Genomic DNA, 21,610 nt, shown 5'->3' on the forward strand with positions numbered 1-21,610 from the left:
AGAAATGAAATAAAGGAGAAAGACATCTGAACAAACATTCCAGGGAGAAGGAATGGTAGGTGCCTTGGTCCAAAAAGGGAGTGTGTTTGAAAGTTTGCAAACAAGTGATATAACAGGAGTGAGAATAAGATAGATTTGTAACAAGAGAGCAGACAGAAGCCAGTTTGGGCAATAGATTTTATTTTGAGAGAAACAGAAATTGAATGGTAGGCTTAGCTGAGGAGAGTGACCTGACCCAGTATAGATTTGAGTAGGCTCGTCTCGTCTCTGTATAGAGAACCTCAGAGCAAGACTGGAGACAGGGCTGCGGTGAGTAGACTGTTGTAGATGTCCCGAGTAAGCATGTTGGAACTTTTGACTACAGCAGTTAGCTGATTCACAGTGGAAGGCAGTGATTACAAAGGGGATAGATTTTGAAAGCAGAGCCTAAGTCACTGCTGATGGATTGTTTGTGAGAGATAACGATGTCAAGTTTTAGTTTGCTAGTTAATTCTGTTTTGTCTTGTGTATCCTAAGCTCCTGGATGAGTGGGAGCTCTACTTCTCCAGGTAGAGAACCGTATCATAGGAGCGATTCTGGAGCTGATGTTGGGAAGAATGCAGTTTGCCTTAGAATGTGTTAAACCTGAAGTACAATATTATCATCCAAGTGGGGGTATCTTGAAGTAATTTGATCTCTGGGTAACTGGATGGAGTGACAGGTCATTCGTCCAATTATAGGATGCAGGAGGGAGGATAAATTGAAAGTGAGACGTGGGAGGAGAGGTACATTTGTTGCTGAGTCGCAAGCACTATTGTTGAATACCTAGAATTAATATTGTATAATGGTAAGGAAAGAAAGGTATATTTTTGATTGGTCTGTTGATCCTGACACATAGGAACTTTTAATGATTACATCACTATGGTAGAGAGAGTTGGGCTGTGTATAGCAATACCTAATCGTGAGTACAATAGGTGAAAAGTATTTTTTTGAAAAATGGTAGAGCGGTAGAGGTAAAAATAATTGTAAGTGCCTTGAAGGGGAGCTAGAAATATACAAGAAAAGCACTAGCTCATATCTCTTAAAAGCGTTTTTATTACATGATAATTGATAATAAAAAGAATACAGATAATTTATATGTTAATTAAAATATAATAGTTAAACAAATTTCCATTAACTCACCACAACACCATACTGAAAATGGTTTGAAGGTATAAACAGCTATTTTCTATTAAAACAGTCATTAAACATTTTGCAAACATGTAAAACAATGCCATTCCTCTCACCAATATTTTTAAAGATTTTATGTTTTCAGTGAAGTTTCAGGTTCATAGTCAAATGTTGAGAAAGTCCAAGGATTTCTCATATACTATACCCTGTCCCCACACACATAGGCTCCCCCATTATTACATCATTTTCCAGAATATCCCTCACTCACATGCGTTACAACTGCTAAACCTACATTTACTTGGTACTGTACGTTCTATGGATTTGGACAAATGTAAAATGACATGTGTCCTTCAATACTGTATCATACAGAGTATTTTCACTGCCCTAAAGATTCTCCATGCTCTGCCTATTCATCCCTTCCCCACCCTCACCCCTGGAAATCATTTTACTGTCTCCATGGTTTCGCCTCTTACAGAATGTCACATAGGTGGAATCATACAGTAGGTGGCCTTTCAGATGTATTTCAGATAAGATTTCAGCTTATTTCTTTTTAGTGCTGAATAACATTCCACCGTTTGGATATATTATTTATCCATTCAATTACTGAAGGACATCTGGCTGTTGCCAAATATTGTCAATTATGAATAACACTGCCACAACCCTATGTGTGCAGGTTTTTGTGTGGGACTCCTGCTGTTCCACAACCACACCAGCATTTAGGGTTCTTTTTACCAATAATTTTCTGGAAAAATATTATTTTTTAATATGAGATTTGGCTATTGATATTAACATACCATGGGCTTCTTACTGTTATTTTTCAACTAGCTAAAATATTTTAGGAATCATTCTGTTTTAATTAACAATACAGTAAATATCAATGCATATATAGTCCATAAAAATTGTGACCCATATTAGTTACAGTTCCTTAGAGAAACAGAACAATAGGATCTATATCTATATCTATATCTATATCTATATCTATATCTATATCTAAATCTATATCTATATCTATCTATGTCTATATCTGTATCATATATGGATATCTGCATCATCTATATTTATATCTGTATCTATATCAAGAGAGAGAGAGACTTGTTATACGGAATTGACTTATGTAAGTATGAAAGCTGGTAAGTCCAAAGTCTGCATGGTGAGCCAGTGGTATGGGAGATCCAAAGAGAACTGAGGTTACAGTTTGAAAGTTTAAAATCTCTCATACATGAAGAGCCAATGTTGCAGTAAAAGTCCAAAGACAGTCAGCTAGAATTCCCTCTGGCTTGAGGCGGTTGGTCTTTTTATTCTAGTCCAACCTTCAGCTGATGGATACCTTCAGCTGATACATACATCAACCTTCAGCTGATACATACACCCACACTGTATGGAGGACAGTTTGCTTTATGCAAGTGAACAAATGCAAATATTAATCTCACTCAAAAACACCCAAACAGAAACTAACAAGATAATTTTTGAACAACCATCTGGGTAGTACCTGGGTATCCTGCAGCACAATATATAAAATATCCCAATATATGTGTGTGTATATATCTATAAAATACACCTTTGATTTACTCTACTTTAGGTGGACATTTGAATTGTTTAGGGATTTTTGTTATGAACAAATTTCTAAGACTTGAGACTCCTGGGGTTTGTTTTGTTTTGTTTTGTTTTTTGTTTGTTTGTTGTTTTTTTCAGTTCTTGCTGCATTCATGACGATTTTCTAGAATATATATTTCTAGAACATTCTAGAATTTTCTAGAACATATATATAGGTGAGGAAATGCTTGGTTACAAGATATGCTCATGCTTAGTTTATAGAATAATGGTAATTTGTTTTCCAAACTGCCAATTCATTTTCCAAATATACTAATTTATACTCTCATCATCAATGCATAAGTATTTTCTCTAAATCCTAATCAACTATAGGTGTTGTTAAAATTCTTTATTTTTAAAAATTTTTTTATGTTTACTTATTTTTGAGAGAAAGAGGGACAGAGTGTGAGTGAGGGAGGGGCAGAAAGAGAGGGAGACATAGAACCCGAAGCAGGTTCCATGCTCTGAACTGTCAGCACAGAGCCCGATGCGGGGCTCAAACTCACGAACCCAGAGATCATGACCTGAGCCGAAGTTGGCCACTTAACTGACTGAGTCACCCAGGCATCCCTGGTGTTGTTAAAATTTTTAATGTTTGACAGTTGTTGGGAGCTAAACTTTTTCCTACCATTATAATTTTGAATGGAGGATGGAGAGGACTGTCAACTGATAATAAATTAATAGAAAAAAAGACAAGGTGTATTTACACATTCACACATTTGCACTCACTAATGAGTTACTCAACAAGTAACCAAAGGTAAAGGTTTATATACTAACTCCACAAAAAAAACTTGGGGTATCAGGGGTGGGGGACTTCAGCATAAAAATTTCGTGGGGCTTCTTGACGCTAATGGGAACAAGCAGTCTTTCTTCTTCCCAACTGGCAGTTTCCCTGTAGGGGAATTTATGGTCACTCAATTCCCACTCCCCAGTGCTAAAGGTCAGTCTTCTTTCAAACAGGAAAATTCCTCAGAGCGTGGTGGTCAATGAGAGCTGCACAGGTGTTTTTTTCTGGGCAGGAGGCTCTGCTTAAGTTTAGATAATATTTTTTTTGTTTGTTTTTGTTTGTTTGTTTGTTTTTTAGATAATTTCAGTTTAAAATAATCCAAACACCACAAATACCTCTAATTTCCTTATAGTCTAATAGGTACAATATTGAATGTTATTGAAGTCTGCGTTTACATTTTCCCTGATGATTAATGACTTTGCGTATCTTCTGACATGTTAATAAGCTTTTCAGATGGCCTGTTTTGTAACATGTCTGTTCGTGCTGTGGACATTTTCTTTGTGTTGGGTTAATGTACTTACACTTCTTAATTTGCAGGCTTCTTTCTATATTTTTGGAGGCAATTCTTTTGTGTGGTATAAATATTGGAAATGACTGTTTCTTGTTAAGGAATTTGGATAAAAGAGACTTTGTATTTAATGTTATCTAATAATTTATTTATTTTTAGTGACTCCTGTGTGTGTGTGTTGTGTGTCTGTGTGTGTGCATGCGTGTGTGTGTGTGTGTGTGTTTAAGAAAGCCTATATCACCTTTAGGTTTTCAATCTATTTTCATTTTTTCCCCTAAAAAGGGTAAAACGTTTGGTGGTAGATAATTCCAAAGAAGGTCATTACCCAGGATTCTGATCCCTTGGAATCAAATACCAAAGTAGGAACTGCTGTGAACTGATTTTGAAGAAGTAATTTAAGTCCCAGTTACTTGGCCTTAAGATTCAGAAATCTTCTGGGGTGCTTTACCCAATCAATGAACTTCTTTTTTTTTTTTTTAATTTTTTTTTTCAACGTTTATTTATTTTTGGGACAGAGAGAGACAGAGCATGAACGGGGGAGGGGCAGAGAGAGAGGGAGACACAGAATTGGAAACAGGCTCCAGGCTCTGAGCCATCAGCCCAGAGCCCGACGCGGGGCTCGAACTCATGGACCGCGAGATCGTGACCTGGCTGAAGTCGGACGCTTAACCGACTGCGCCACCCAGGCGCCCCTCAATGAACTTCTTAAACGCAGAAAACTTCCTCCGGGTAGCAGAAGCAGTAGAAGTCAGAGTGTCAAAGCACAAAAAGGGTTTCATGTACTGTTGCAGCTTAACCATGTAGGATCCATGCAATTAGAGCTGCAGAGTTCTCTAGAAGTTGAGACTGGCACCTACTAACAGCCTGTAAGGAAATGGGAACCCCAGTCCTACAACCACGAAGAACTGAGTTCAGCCAATGAACTGAGTGAAACTGAAAGAAGATTTGTCCATGTGCCTCCAGAAAAGAGCCCAGTCTAGCCAACACCTTGGTTGTGGCCTTGTGAGGAGCTTAAGCAAAGAACCCATCTGAACATACCTGGACCTCCTGGCCTATAGAACTGTGAGATCACAAATGAATATTGTTTTAAGCTACTAAGACTATGAACTTGTAATGCAGAAATACAAGCTGATACATTTTGCCTTTATATTTCAATCTTTAATGTGAAGACTTAGTGAGGGTTTAATTTTATTTTCCCCTATGGATAAGCAGTACCTGATAGAAATTAGGGATACGATTTTATTTTTCCATATATCTGACTAATTGCTTTAAAACTTCTTATCATCCTAGCAAACTCTAAGCTTAATCCATATTAAACTTTCCTTCTTAATAATAAAGGACCTTATAATATTCTATTTTCATCACCCTTGTTCTGCTATACTATTATTTTCTAATATTTTTGACTTACTTTAATTTCAAAGTTAGCTATTGGTATTATTATAGATATTACCATGTTCATTATTTATAAAGGATTTTTTATTACCTAACATCAACTAAGTCCTTTGTATTTTTTACAAGCTTACTTTCTCCCCCACATCATTCTTTATTCATTACATTCCTCACATTTCAGGGCTTCCTCATAAGATTCTTCTTATTATGCCTGAATTTAATGTAGAAAACTATATCGGTTACATCCCTTAGCTTTTTGCGCTATTTAATATTAAAGCAGCAAAATTCAAAAGCCACCTCCAAAGGCATCTTGTTAATCACTAGTACTCCCACATCATTTTACAGATGAGAAGATTGAGCCCCAGAGGCTGAGTCTCATAAGGCCACAAAATACAAAGCAGAAAAACTAGAACATTTCTGGGCCTCATCTTGTATCAGTTTGGTATCCTCTCCACCATTCCCTACGCTTGGAAATTCCATCTGACTTAGAAACATCTTGAATTCATTTTCACCTCCTCTTCCTGTAATAATATCTTGCCTGGTTCTCCGAACTCTGAGGGAAATTGGATGAGGGGATAAAGCACTGAAAATGCTCTTTTTTGAGTATCTTAGCTTGAAAACAGTAGTGAGATTGTCTGATAATATCTACATAGTCATGTTTTCAAACTTTGTCCCCGGAGTAGAGTACATTGAATAATAAAGTAGTGATTCCTGCTCTGGTATCCTGTTGTTTGTGCTTATTAAATAAAATGTTTCTCATTATTCCCTTATAGAGGAAAACTGAGAGTGCTGATTTCTAATGATTTCACATCACGAACATTACATTTCATTTGATTGATATACAGCATGGGTAAAATCGTCACATGAATATTTCATAGCATAGTTACAATCCTTGTATTTGCACCTAACATATTTAGAGTATATTATTTATGAAACTTCATGTAAGTGATACTCCACGTATCTACCAGGCAAAAGTGAAATAAGGCAAGATTTTTAGAAAGAAAAAAAATTTAGGGGCGCCTGGGTGGCTCAGTCGGTTAAGCATCCAACTTCATCTCAGGTCATGATCTCATGGTTTGGGGGTTCAAGCCCTACATCAGGCTCTGTGCTGACAGCTCAGAGCCTAAAGCCTACTTCAGATTCTGTGTCTCCCTCTATCTCTGCCCCTCCCCCACTTGTGCTCTTTCTCTCTCTCTCTCTCTCTCAAAACAAATAAGCATTAAAAAAATTTAAAAAGAAAAAAAGTTTAATTTATTATTTTTAATAACTTGTGATGCATCAGTTTTTTAAAATTGTCTTTAGAAGTAGAATATGGCCCACTACCTTAATCACACATTCATTATTTGTGCAAGAAACTCATTCAGGGAGTTTAATTTGGAAAATTCTTGATATATGTATTATTATTTACTCTGCATTTTGTATCATCAAGTCTCTTATAAACTGCTAGTGAATCACATAAACTTAATTGATTAAGTGTTCATTCAAATTTATGACTCTGATTAGACACTAAATGTTTTGCATACAAATCATTTTATGCTGGTTGGGTCCATTTAAAGTATTGCAGTGAATTTTATAAATGAATATTGACATTTCAATATTGCAACATTTTGCTAACACATTATCTGATAACAACAAAAATAAGCAAAGGAGTTTAAAAAAAGAAGGCAATTTAATTTCACAAATAAAACAGCTCAGTCTCCATTCACTATGTGCAATTGAAAAGATTAATCTTTGGTCCTCATGGTGACTACCTTAATAGGGGTGGAAAGTCTATGGAGAATGTCAGCATTGTTATCAAACAGCATCGCGTGATACAAGGAAATCATTCATGAAAGGAAGAGTTAATAGCAGAAAATTTCACTCATCTACTTTTAATAAATTGCCACATCCACTCTAACTTTCAGTAACCATCACCCTAGTCAGTCAGTAGCTATCAACATCAAGTCAAGAGTTTTCACCGGCGAAAAGATAATGACTCACTGAAAGCTCAGATGATGGTTAGCGTTTTTTTTTAGTAATAAAGTATTTTTTAATTAAGGAAGTAAAAAAAGGGAAAAAAATCCTGCATTGTTTATAGCTACCTACAAGCATCCCTTCTTTATACAGAGAAAGTATCTATAGTGGTTAAATCCTGTGATTAGATTTCTCATGAGAGAAAAAATAAAGCACAGTTGATTCAACGCCTAGTATGCAACCAGTGGGCAAAGAAGAAAGAGCTGTCTTGTCCTCAAAGTGATACTTTTCTTATACTATTTCCTCTTAATGGGCTAGTTGTGTCTAGTTGCCTAGAGTTGTTGGTATTGTGATTATTTTTCCCATTTCCCTTTTTGTCTTCTCTCAGCCCTGTCTTAGACACTCTTTGCTTTTTTATTGATCTCTGTCTGGGACCTATGTCCACCTGACATGATGTTCATCCCATGGGCACTTGTTTCTTGGGAAGAGTGGTACAAGGACATCTAATCTTCCTCTTCCAGCTCTTTTCATTAATAACACAAAATTCTATTAACACAAAGATGGCAAGGATAACTCGAGGGACTTTTGAAATAGAGGGATATAATTTGAAAGTCAGGGATTAGCGTATTATACCAGTAGTCCAAAGGAAAACCACTCATACACAAAACACAAAACTTAATCGAGAAGGTCTCCAGTCCTACTCCCTAGATTTGTGATTTGCTTTTTTTCCCTTAAGTTCCAAGAGTCTCATTATTCAATCATTCCAGGGTATGTTTCTGAACTTGTCATAAAATCTTGTTCATTACCACGAAAATTGTTCTCATTTTATGATTGATTCTTTCTACCTACCAAAAATCCAAAGGTAAAGAAGCTCATGTCAGTGAATTCTATAGGTAAAGACCACCCAGTCAATAATAAAACCATGTAGAGCTGGTCAGCTTTTCTCCTCTCATGGTAACTTTTGGACCCGATGTATACGTTCACATGCACACAAATTTTAAAGAAAAAGTATTAATACGAATCACCATGATAGACCTAGTCTAATTTCATATTAAAGAATTTTTTCTCTTGTTAAACATTACATAAAATTCCCAGGTTTCCTTAACTTTAAAATAATGTTATTTTTATCTTTTTTTTTTTCTGTTTTCCAACAATATCAAAAGTTACTCACACACAAGAAATGCAGCCCAATTAGCATGTCTCATCAGACTGCAAAATTTCTGCTGGAACACACTTCACTTTGCATAAGCTTTGAAATTTTCTACTGTTTGATGGGTCAAAATTCTTGGGAGGATCAGCTCTCCTCACTAATCCCTGGAGGTGAAAAAAAAAGAGACATGATATGCATTTATTAAACTTTTTTTTTCCAGAGAAAATTCTCTGCATGGCAAAAGTAATACTTCAGGTACAAAAAGATTTATAGTAATATTTCTTACATACCTAAATTGCAGTGGAAAAGGAATCAACAGAAGTCCCTCACAGTGAGTATACTATTAAGTTGATGGGATATGTCAGGAAGAAGTAATGTGCTGTAATGTGTTGACCACATTGGTAGGCATGTTACTATGTAGTTCCAAGGGTTAAGACCAAAATTATTCATGGTAAGACCTTGGATTTAGTACTCTCTAAGCTGCACCTCTTTCAAAGTTATATTATTGGCTACAGGGGACTTGGTTAGAATTAGTAAAATTTCATTGCATCAGCAAAAGCAAATTAGATGTCACGTTCGAGTGTTAGTGTGAGAGAAACACAGCTCGCTCAAAAAGGTTTCAACAGCTAATGCCCACTTGGAAAGAAAATGTTTTTGTGTCTGATGCTGTATAATACTCATTTCCTTTTCTTAGGAGATGATTATGCGAGGCATCCAAAGTGGAACTTTATGTTTGAATGGTTTGTTTATGTAAGGCTGGAGCACATCTTTTTTAAAACAAAGAACAGTGCATACTTTTTAAAATGGTATCTCAGGCGTTAGTGTAGCTGTGATCATGCTTGCTTAGTTAAATTTCTTCCTAGCAATAAAAAATTCAGTTGTGGTCATTATAACATAAACTACAGTGGAAAAGTACAAATTATCAAATCAACTGGAATTATTTGCTAACCTAGGAGACTTTAACCATTCATTTGAAAAAAAATAATCTGGATGATTAACTATTAATTGCTGATTTTGACAATATGTATGGACTAGTTAGTTGCTTATCTAGTCTACTACAGTCAATCAGTATAACAAACAGTGAGGATTTTGCATGGCTGAAGGATTTCCTCTTGTGATCTACCGCTCGAGAAGCAAGCCAGTGAAGAATGCTTGATCAGAGATTAGAAAATGTCACTTTTTCAAAATCCATCCATAAACTGTTGTGTTTATCTTTCCCCTGAAACAAATTGAGACCAAGAACAGTTTGAAAGAATTCTGAACTTGAAATATTGGTTAGCTGCATGCTTTAGTATATGCGTTATATAGTATTATTAAAGAGTCAAATTTATTGAAATGGCATACTATTTTCAAAAATACATGTAATCTAAATTACATATACATTCTCCAGTTGTTAACAGAATTTAACTTAGAAAAAATTCATGGCCCATTATGGTTAATAGCTTCTCTATGCTGTTTGCCAAAAACAGTAAAACACTGCTCCATATAATCATTATAAAATAACAAGCGTTTCCATGGTTAGACAAACTAAGTGATGGTTCACTGTAAACCACTGAAAAATTATGAAAGACTAGCGAAATGAACTTCTCATAACGGCTACCCTTATAATGAATTTCACCAGTATATATGGCATTCCCCTACAAAATCAGAAATAATCACACAGGATGGAGATAAAGCATAGAATCTAAGTGAACAACAGTAGAAAGTAAAATTTAAGTGTAAAGTGAAAAAAATGTTCATACATTGAACTCGATTTAACACTGTTTACTCCAGTTTCAAGATGAATATCACATCCACCAAAATGTACTTGGAATTTGGTATATTAAGACATGGAAAATAGATCTCTTAAGTCTTTTTTTTTTTTCCAAGTTTAAATGCTCACCATGTAATAAAATTGGGAAAATCTTTAAGAAATAACATTCTTGATGCCATAATAAAGGCACAGTCAAAATATTAAAAATTAAAACCATCATATAATTTTATAAATACCTAAGAATGATGAATTTTGAATTATAAATATTTTTTTTCCTCAGCTTTGCGCTTTAATAACTTATCAATATATCCTGGAGGTGACCTTTAAGTACAACACAGAGATACCCTCACTCTACTTTTTAGCTATACAACACCCTATAGTGTATATTTGCCACAATTTAACCACTGGTTTCACATTTATCACCATTTGGGTTCTGTCCAGTCTTTTGCTATGATCATCAGTGCTTCAGTGAATAGCCTTGTGCATTTTTCCTTTTGCATTTTGTGGTAGTTTCCTAGAAATGGGATGCTGGAACAAAGAGAGAGAAGCATATGTAATTTTGCTAGATATTACTAAACTTCTACAATCGGGAGGGAACCATTTTGCATTTTCGCCAGCCAATCTGTTCCTTACAGCCTCACCAACAGTTTATGTTGAAAACTTTTGGAGTTTGCCCATGCAATAGGTGAAAAGCAAAAAGCATTTTTAAATGCCAGTAATCCCAGTTTTGCCAATGAGAGTTTACTCAACATACCTCTTGTGTAAATCAATTTGCTTTTCTAAAACTCACACCTTTAGAACTGAGAGTATTCTTTTCTCGTCCTACACATTTTATCTTTTTTTCTTTTAAAAAACAGAATAAAAAACTGTATACTATTTCTCTTTTGAAAAGCAGACTCTGAGGAAATGAATTCAGGAAGACATGGATAATTAACATAAGCACAGACCACCTCTGCTTGTTTTAAATTAAAAAGGAATTACAAATGCAAATGGCGGTCTTCAAGGACCAGTATTTTGATATAAAGGCCATATGGCAGTTTCTTTTCTACAACAACATGGCAGATTTAAATGCAAGCAGTGCTCCACATTGCTCTTCTGTAGCCCAACTCAAATACTTCTGAGGATATATATGCAACTTTTGGGTGTGATCAGCACTTTGAAAATATTTTGTTATCTTACACGTCTGTACAAGCCATAGATAATTTAAGTAAAATGTAAAACTTTCATTCTGAATGATGACTTAGAAGTTTTTTAGAATCACTTTTTTACTCCTGTTACATAATTTAGGGCAGTAGTTTTCTCCCTAATGTGCAATTGGTTCATGGATAAACTGCTCTTTTATTCTGAGTTGATAATACAGATCCCTACTACCAAAAACCCATTTCTCTTAGAGCCAGAGATCCTGATTGTGTTTTAGCAACTAAAATATATGGAATAAATGGTGGGATTGTATTTACATTGTATATAGGGCAAATAGAGCTTTACCCAGAGTGGTAATAAAGTCTTAACTTAGTGCTTCCAATAGATTCTTGTTGTTTTCCTTGGGGTCTACTATAATTCAAAATGTGCTGAGAACATGAAGGTATATTTTCTATTTGGGGCTCTTTGAGGCTCTTTGTTCCCTTTCTCTATTATAAGAGAGACTATAACTTTCCAGGTATTTTATAGATTCTCCTCAGGGAAACGTCCACAGTAGATATTCCACTCTGTTGTTAAAAAGCTAATGCTGGAAACTAAACGTGGCAGTGTTACCACTTTCAAGGAAAACAAAAACAAATTTTTCTGGTAACTTCTCACTGATGCACGTATTCATCATTCTTTGTCTACCAAATGGCAACTCTGTTACATGTATTATTTCTGTTTCACAAGATATCTTAAGATAGTTATTATTACACATTTTACAGTTAAAAAATGAGAACCTGAAAAGTCAAGTAACCTACTGGTTGTCACACTGTTGTTTGATCTGTGAACCTCAAACACAGTTCCCAAAGCATTTTTACGCAATGAGCCACTTCCCCAGTGACGTTGTCATGTGATCCTTGACCATTTTTATAGTTATTTCCCTGGAAGAAAATGGAAGGTTTTTCTGTGTGCATGCGATTTTATTGTGGCCATGGCATTTATCCATTATACTCTAAGACTGCATGTATATAAAAGTAAGTAATTTTGTTAACAGGAAATGAAAAATTTCTATACTTGCAGTCAACAAAATATTAAGGCATTCTTCTTAGTGTTAAAGATCATAGGTTTGGGAGGCACTTGGGTGGCTGAGTTGGATCCGAGAAAAAAATTGGGGAAAGATAAGCATCCGACTCTTGGTTTCAGCTCAGGTCATGAGCTCATGGTTTCCTGAGTTCAAACCCCACCTTGGACTCTGTTCTGAGAGTGCAGAACCTGCATGGGTTCTCCCTCTCTGTCTCTCTCTGTCCCTCCCCCACTCAAGCTGTCTCTGTGTCTCTCAAAATAGATAAATACGCTTTAATAAATAATCATAGACTTTGGATTCAGATTGCTCAGGTTCATGTCCTCCTGAATCAGATATTAGGCATGTAGTTTTGGGAAAGTCATTTAATCTTTCTGTGCTTCAATTTCTATACCTATTAAATCAGCATAATAATATACAACTCATTGGATTCAGAAAAACCGTAGTTAAAAATATATGTATATATTCACCCTCAAATGAACACCTGTGCATACATGCCATAGGTATGTAAACCTTAGGACAGTAACTAACACATAATAACTAATCTGCATAATAAATGAAAATTATTATTGGAATTATTCCTAAAAACAAACGAAAAAAAAAACTTTGTCAAATATTTTATACTACAGAAACTCTCCCAATTTGCTGACAATTAGTCGCTTCTGCCTGTATTTATAGAAAAAACAAAATCTTTCTCTTCTTTATGGCTGGTTCAAGATTTTATTGTGTGGCTGGCTGCCTATACCAAAAGTATTTAAACTTAATAAGCAATAATAAATACCAATATTGTTGAAATGATGAGTACTAATGTCTCAGATACTTTAAGGACCAAATGCATCATATAATAGGCTGGAATGCAAGATACATTCTGGACTCAAACAGATTTGGATTAAAATTTTTGCTTAAATTGTTTAATTTATCTTAGATTTAAATTCTCCATACATAACAATCAATGAATAGAAAACTCTACTAGTGTATAGTGATTTTTGAGACATAATGGGGTCTATCATGGAAAGTGGCTGGTGTATCCTGAGGCTTTCCAGTGAATATCAGCTCTTTCTCTGCTCTGAGAGCCGGCTGAGGCTCATATCTGAAATAAATACTTAGGGAAACTCTGCCGTGGTGCACTGGTAGTTTACAATTGAAAATTTGGGAACAAAACTTACCGTATATTATAATTTCTACTTTTGTAAAATTTTAAAATTCAGCCATATATATTTTTAAGTGAGTCCTGACCTACCACGTACAATTTCTGAAAAAGAGTTTCTACGTTGTGGCTGTGTAAATAAACTAAACAATCTATGATTTCACATATTTAATATCCAGAATATAAACCCTATAAAATAATTGTTAAAGCCTTGAAAAATAAAAAAAAAAAAAACATGGTAAATCAGTATACAAGTATAATATTATTTCAGCAACTCTTTCCTTCTTTCTTATTGTTGATTCTTTCCAAAGGGGATAGACCATCTCATAGATGTTAATCTTTCTTAACAACTAAGTTGACAATATGGCACTAAACATTCATCCTGCGACAGACTTTTTTTTTAATGTTTATTTTTGAGAGACAGAGACAGAGTGCGAGCAGTGAGGGGCAGAGAGAGAGAAAGACAGAGGGAGACACGGAATTGAAGCAGGCTCCAGGCTCCAAGCCTGCAGCACAGAGCCCGATGCGGGGCTCGAACTCACGGACTGTGAGATCATGACCTAAGCCAATGTCAGACCCTTAACTGACTGAGCCACCCAAGCCCTCACCAGCACCCCCCCCCCCCAACACGCTGTTATTTTTTTAAATAAGCTTGTCTTTATATTGCCGCTTTTCCTCTAGGAAGGACACGTTTTCTTTTCTCCATATTGAAATAAGCAGTAGTAGAAATAGTCTGATACCTGTGATGGTGAAATGGATATTCTATCCAGCTTGTGCTATGACTACAGTCCAGGGTGACAGAGTGTTTGACCACCCTATAAATTATCTTTCTCTACAACCAAATGCGTGTCTTAATTCTGAATATAGACCTTAGGCAATTATTAATCTTCAGTGGGAGAAAAATTCAAGTCTAATCTTTTTATATTACCTCATTATTTCTGTTCGTTAATGAAATTTTAATTTCTGTTTTAGTATTTCATGCAGTCAACTGTTAGGTTATTAATTATAAAACTGTTTCTAATTCCTAAGAATGGTATTTTAATAATGTTTAATCTCTTTCCCACATTCTAGTATCTTTTATAATCATGTCTCTATTTTTCTCCTTGGTTTTATTTTATTTGGAAACAAACCCAGCAGTGCGCATTATAAATCCAAGTTGACGGATGTTTCCAAATCAGACACATTGCTCATAACACTCTGTAAATTTTAAGGAGAAAACAATTGGGGAAAGAAATTCAATTTCATTTCAAATGCCAACTGCAATCTTGAGCTGACAATCTCAAGCCTTACTTGATGTTTAATGCCTTCACAATTACTGAGTGGTCATTTAAGTTTTTGGCAACTGATCTTGAAGATTTTCCAGGTGGAAATTGTTTTGAATATCACAGGGTACACGGTTTCTTTGATATAATTATCTCTGAGATAATTTGATAGAAGTGTCTTTGAGATACTTCTCCAAAAGGGCCTATAGCTCTGTGTGTATATGGAAACAGATTGAAGTATCTCACTCCTATGCATTTGATAACTTACTTTTGCTAAGGGGTATGTCTGTCAGAAATATTAGACCTGCATCATTTTATTGTGTTTCTCCCTTAAGTTAAAGGGCCACGGGGTTAAATTTGCCTTTGTTTGGCTGGAATTTCCCACAATTATATCTCTTTTCGTGTTGCAGTAACAGAATATGTAATGACAGAAATGACTTCCTCTTTCTTTAAGACCATTTTAGTTTTTCCTTATTTGATTTACCATACACATAAATAGACCTATTTATCTCATTGAGGGTAGATAGGGGAGAGAATCCAATCAATAGTCTTGGTGACAATGTGTTGCGAGGAGTATCAGGTTCTTTAGGACGTCGTCGTAGATTTTGTGCTACATCTCACCTCCCACTCAGACTAGGAGTGGATGGATCTTATTAGCGATTGCCTAAACAGATTTAGATTTCAAGAGAGAGGAGACAGGGAATAAAATCGAGATTTATTCAACTTGTTCAAAAAGAGTTGTTGATTACACTCTGGCAAAGTTGTTGAACAAACAAACAAACAAAATGTTTGATGTCCTCAAGAAGTTCCCAATCATATCATTAAGAAAGACAATGTATCATTTATTACAAAGCATTATGATAAGAAGTGTGAGTAAATAGAGGGTGGGAGAAGAAGAGATCTAGAACAGGTCATCTAATACGGGACCAAAGATAGAAGCTATGGCCCTGTGAACTTGAAAAGGGAAAAAAAGAATCATCATTTTCACTAACCTCTTCAAAAATGCCACTTCGTCCAATTTGTTACCATAGGTAACAAATCTGCTTTATTTCCAACATACATCACAGGCACTTTTGTATCACATTGTAGTTGCTGTAGAAATTCTGCATTATTAATGATCATCCCTATTTTAAAACTATGGTACTTATTTGACTTGTCTCTAAATCTTCCAGTTTCTGTTAATAACATATTTAAAATTTTTTGGAGTTTTATCTGAATTATTGCTTTATTACCCTTTGTATTTCATTTCATACCTTAAAAAGTCACTCTCAGAAAGGGTTCGTAGGCTTCACAAGACTTCCAAACAGGCACATACGTGACAGAAGAAGTAATCAAGAATCTCAGTGTAGAGATAGCTTTCAGATGGGAAAGAGAAGAAACAAAACAAGAAGCTTTCAGGAACACCAAAATTAAAGGAAATGAGGAAAAAAAACTACAGAGACTAAAGAAGAAATGAGAAAGGGAAGAGACAATAAACAAGACAGAAGACAAATACAGTCTCAAGAAAGAGGAACTGTTCGACAAAGCAAAGCGTGGGGAGAAGCGAAGTTTGTGTGAGAAAAGAAGAGTTGTCATTAGGTTTGGTAATTTGTAGAAAACAGGAAATATGCGCAGAGACCCCATAGGAGCCATCCTGAGATAAAAGGCCTTAGGTGACACAGCCCATATCCTATTTCACATTTAAGGATCATGCTTTATTCCCTAGTCCACACTGCACCCAAGGGAATAAAACTGAAAATTTTACTGGGGTTAGATTGACTTAGGTGGTTACATGCCTAAGAGGATTCCTTTTTCTTATTAGAATGTAATTGCTTATACACATGAAATTCTTTCTTCCTGGACTCATTTGCTTTTATGCAAACAAAGCCTCACTTCTAAATCAAACTTTGACTTTGATAATAGCAGTTTCTTCTTACAATTGGAGGTCAGACTCTCCTCTAAAATATCGCCAGTCAAAAGATGGCACAGGGTCTGACACGCTTCTCTTATAGGCTCTCTTTAAGAGGAATGCTTCCATAAGAAACCTCTTTGTAGACTACAAATATATCTGCACGTGAAATCTGTTGTTACTAATGTCTCAATTGGAATTATTTCATTGGCCGTTTTTGTTGTTGTTGTTCCCAGGAGTGAACGTATGACAGAAATACATTCTGAAAGCAGAGGGCTTTAAGGCAAGAGGAAGTAGAAACAAATTTCATCACCTTGACTGCATACCAGATAAATGCATTTAAAATCAAGAGCAAGTTCAATATAATCATACATACACACATACATGTATGCATGCCTACCCATATATATGATGTATATATTTTTTATACTCATGTTTAATTTTGTAAATATGTATTCTGAAGTAACGGACTCACATATGTTCTAATGGTTGTTTTACACAAAAATTAAAAATTAAAAATATGATTTATTGACTTTATGACGAATTTCACTGGGATCTTTGAATAATTTACCCTAATCATATTAGCTAAAATCACTTCTCAGTGAGTAATTAAAGTGGCCAGTCGGATCAAATATCAAAGGAGTCCATAGTCTCCATGGTAAAGTCTGCCTTAGCAGAGAGAGCTACATATATTAACTGTATATACACAGAAATGTATGTATGTATCCACAAATGATAAATGCATGAATGGTAATGGATGTTTTTCTTTTTAACTGTGATCTTCAGAAGTCTTCAATGTTGCAGACTTCCCATTTTATGAAAATCTCAAGCGTAAAAAAAATATATTTTCCACCATGAGAAAAGAAATAGATATAACTCCTTAGAAGTGACCCTTTGCAAGACTGATGGAACATTTGGGATCAGCAGGACTCCCCAGGAGGGCTTCACCTCAAAGAACCTTCTGGACTAAAATCAGCAAGGCCATTCCATTCTGCAACATTTTCCAAATTATTTCTCTTCTTGAAAAGAATAACTATTAACTGTGAACGAAAATTGCATCCACAGATTTGTTGAAAAGGGGATGCTATAATGACACTAAACTGTATAGAAATAGCTAAATCAAATTTAAAAATAATAAAAACACACACTTGAAATTTGATGAATATATGTAACATTATAAAATGAAACTTTCGATTAGCTTGGTATTATAATCTTTGTTATAATAATATATGTTTTTTTCTGGAATAGAAAAAGGAACATAACCCTTGGGGTTTTGACAAATCGTTATTTCACACTCGCTCCAGAAATTTTCTCTTTGGAGCTCAGAGCTATTATTTACTTAAGATACAAATATTTCTTTCGAATGTATATGATTGGCTGATGTGCTCTCTCTCCTTCCTTCTATTGTCCCCTGACTACAAAAAAGAAGAACAGTGCTGGAAAATATCAATATTTGAATTAGCTTAAGGAATTAACAAAATCTCAACTGCTGGAAGCAAGAGATGAGAGAATTCTTGCGGTGTAAGCAAACCTGTTCCATGCAGTTCAGAACAAACCTCTGCATCTTAAGCCTGTTTTCAATGTGTATTTCTTTGTATATGGCACGAATGAATAAAATCCACACAAAGCAAAAGATAGCTAACTTTTTCAATTCTTTTCTTCTAAAATCATTGATGACCACAGTATTTCTATTTTCAGAGACCACCCCCAAAGTAACGCTGACATGAACATTAATAGGAAAAAAAAAGAACACAAAAAACAAAAAGCAAACATTGGAATGGGAAGAAACAATATGCTACTCCTTAACTTTAAATGTATTGTTGAATTTTATCCTACGACTGACCCAGACATCTTTAAAGTGATATTGTTGCTCAAATATAAAAATTCATGCCAGATGAATAATAATTTCTAACCCACCGACCTCAAATCATAGAACAGACACGGGCCAAAATGGTTCAAGTTTACTCAAATCTGATGCATTGTTAGCTACTCCTCTTAATAAATTCACACATGTGAAGGACTTAGAACACTGTCTCCTACATAGAAAGAACTTCATAAATACAAAATACCATTATTATTGTTTTGTTATTATTACCATTAAGTATCTATATCTTCTTCTCCATGTCTGCAAATGATTGTTAATGTCAAGGGATTTAATAATCCATATTGGTTTTGGCATACCTCATTTATAGCTGACCACATTCTCCTTAAGCTAGTAATTTTCACAAAATTAAACAGTGCTGTTTTATATTGTGCCCAGATAAATGAAAAAGAAAAAGAAAAGCAAATGGAAAACAATGTGGAAAAGTGACCGGAGACAAATAGTTTAAAGGAACAGAAACTTTAGAAGGAAGTTCTTTTTAAGGTAATTAGAAACTTAAAGGTCCTGTCAAAATGTACTTTGTATGATTTAAGATAAAACCCTTTAAAAGGGGGTATAATATCCAATACATTATCCTATCAACTGCTATATCTAATTCCTGTTATTTCAAGCAAGATAATTGCGTGGTAAACAGCATTAGCTATTCATTAGTTGTAGCATCTCTTGCTGATTCTTTCTCAGGTGGCAAGATTTAATTTAGTGACAAAAGTACTGAAAATCAACTCCGTCATATGAAGTAAGTAAATAAAAAGATAAGTGCAAAAGAATCCATACACTCATGAAATGGCCCACATTAGAAAATGCAATCTCTAAAATTTAGCTGTCACTGATATAACAGTCTGCACTAGTTAGATTGATAGATTAGTAAGTAATGTCATTAATGCAATATTTTGGTAAGAGCGATCAGCGGAGAGATCAAGGTGTTCAGGGAGTCACCAACATGTTAATTAAGTAGTGTCATACTTTCTTATCCATTGTCAATAGTATTAACATGTTTATTTGAACCAAACTCCTCTCACCGCATTACCGCCTTAAGATGCTTGTTAATAGTGAAATCATGATTGAGTTTCACATGAATGTGGGAAGCTCATTATTTTCTTTCTTAGTCGTAACACAGATTAACTCAAACTTTTCACATAATTTCTTTGAGTAAATGCATAAGCTTTTTAATGGAACTAATAATAGGTTTGTTTTTCCTTCGTAGAAAACAACGGAACAGGAAATTTCAAGTGATTTTTGTTATTATTCTTTTATATGCATTTGCCTTTCATATATAATTTATAAAAATGCAAAAAAATAATTATCTTTATCACCGGCCTTTTCATAAAATATTCCACTGAGAACAATTATGGGCAGAGTTAAATGTCACACACAGAGTAGGTTTATATAGAAAAAAGCATATACCTACAGGGTTTAGATCATTGATTGGGTTCATGTAAATTAACCCACAAATCTTTTAAAAATATACTTGAGCCTATTTTATTTTTTTGAAAAATAGCATACCAGAAAAATAGCTCACTTGATAAACCTGGACATTTCTCTATCATTTCAGTTAACTTTTTTGAAATAAATGCAGAGATAAATAGAAAAGGAAAAGATCATTATTAACTTAGAAAAAAGAAACCTGAGGGGAACTGTAATAACCTCCATAGCAGGTTGTTGTTGAACCATTATATTCATTACAGACTTAACTTTTCTATGTTGTTCAAGAAGACTGGTGAACGTAAATTTAAAAGAGGAAATTTTCAATTCAGTACAGGAATGTGCTTCATTCCTCCTCTTCTACTCTATTCTTTCCTTCTTTCCTTCTTTCCTTTGTTTCTTTCTTTCCTTCTTTTCTTTCTTTCTTTCTTTCTTTCTTTCTTTCTTTCTTTCTTCTTTTATTCTTTCTTTCCCTCCCTCCCTTCTTCCCTTTTTCTCATTCTACTTTTCTTTCCTTTGTCTAACTTCTTTTTGTTCTTTTGTTTTTCTTTTTTCTAAATAAAACCCATTTGAGGAAATTGGATAACTCCTTAAAACACACAGAAAAATAAGTAAAAGAGTTTTATGATTCATAAATAACAAAAGTACATAATTTTAAGTATCTTAATCTTTCCCTAAGTACAAATATAAAAACATATACATAGGTTTTAAGAGGAAAGAATATAATATTAATTAACAATGGAATGAATGAGTACCAATAGCAACTTTGTTCCAATTCTCAATGCATTTTCCAAATTGCATTTGAATGACTAACATCAGACCTGTTAGGATTCTTGTACATACAGATGATCGAATACTGTTAACTTCAAGGGTCCTTTGAATTACTAAGGTTCCATGTATTAAGAATTATTGTGGTAGGACTTTAAGAGACAAAACAGATGAACATAAGGGAAGGGAAACAAAAATAATATAAAAATAAGGAGGGGGACAAAACAGAAGAGACTGATAAAAATGGAGAAGAAACTGAGGGTTACTGGAGGGGTTGTGGGAGGGGGGATGAGATAAATGTGTAAGAGACATTAAGGAATCTACTCTTGAAATCACTGTTTCACCATATGCTAAGTAATTTGGATGTAAATTTTAAAAAATAAAAGAAATAAATAAAAAAAAAAGAATTATTGTGGTACCACAAGTTCCTAATGAATCACTAACTTTTAAATAAAATAGGTTCTCTTTTATGACTCTATCCTATTGGTTGTTTTCTGTAGATAATTTCTAGATCTGTGGGAACTCCTTGTCTCACATTTTTTTTTCTTGGTTGTTCTTTTCATTAGCATTGTACATTGTATTCACCATTTTTCTGAAAGTAACCTAAAGCAATATTTTTTGGTATAATCACATCAACTAGCTTATGAAAAAAAAAAATCCCTCAACTAACAGTCATTTATTCATTCTATTATCCCTCACTTTCAGAAATATTTTAAACACCTACAATAGGCCAGAACCTGCTTTGCCAGCTTGGATTCT

Source organism: Leopardus geoffroyi, chromosome C2, assembly GCF_018350155.1.
Source record: "Leopardus geoffroyi isolate Oge1 chromosome C2, O.geoffroyi_Oge1_pat1.0, whole genome shotgun sequence".
In the NCBI taxonomy this organism is placed as follows: Eukaryota; Metazoa; Chordata; class Mammalia; order Carnivora; family Felidae; genus Leopardus; species Leopardus geoffroyi.